The following is a 286-nucleotide window of genomic DNA, read 5'->3' as shown; positions in this document are numbered from 1 at the left end:
GCTCCCGGTGGGCGGTCTGAGCACTCGCCCAGCGCTCCCCCGGGCCGGGCCCGCAGTCCTTCTGCGCCTTGCTGTACTGGGCACCACGGCCTCCTTAGCAGAAACGATCCCTAGCGGGGCAGGGGTAAGGGAAACACCCCAAGTAGTGCGGCGGCCGTGACACCGTGACGCAGCTGGTGGCAGGAGAGATGCTTCGGTAACCCAGGGGGAAGCCTGGCAACGGTTCGGACCAGCTAAGCCACGTGTGACTGCCGGGCGCTGCTACCCCCCCGGGACGAGCGCAGCC

Source organism: Corvus brachyrhynchos, unplaced genomic scaffold (genome assembly GCF_000691975.1).
Source record: "Corvus brachyrhynchos isolate BGI_N302 unplaced genomic scaffold, ASM69197v1 scaffold86, whole genome shotgun sequence".
In the NCBI taxonomy this organism is placed as follows: domain Eukaryota; kingdom Metazoa; phylum Chordata; class Aves; order Passeriformes; family Corvidae; genus Corvus; species Corvus brachyrhynchos.
This window is presented reverse-complemented; position numbering follows the sequence as displayed.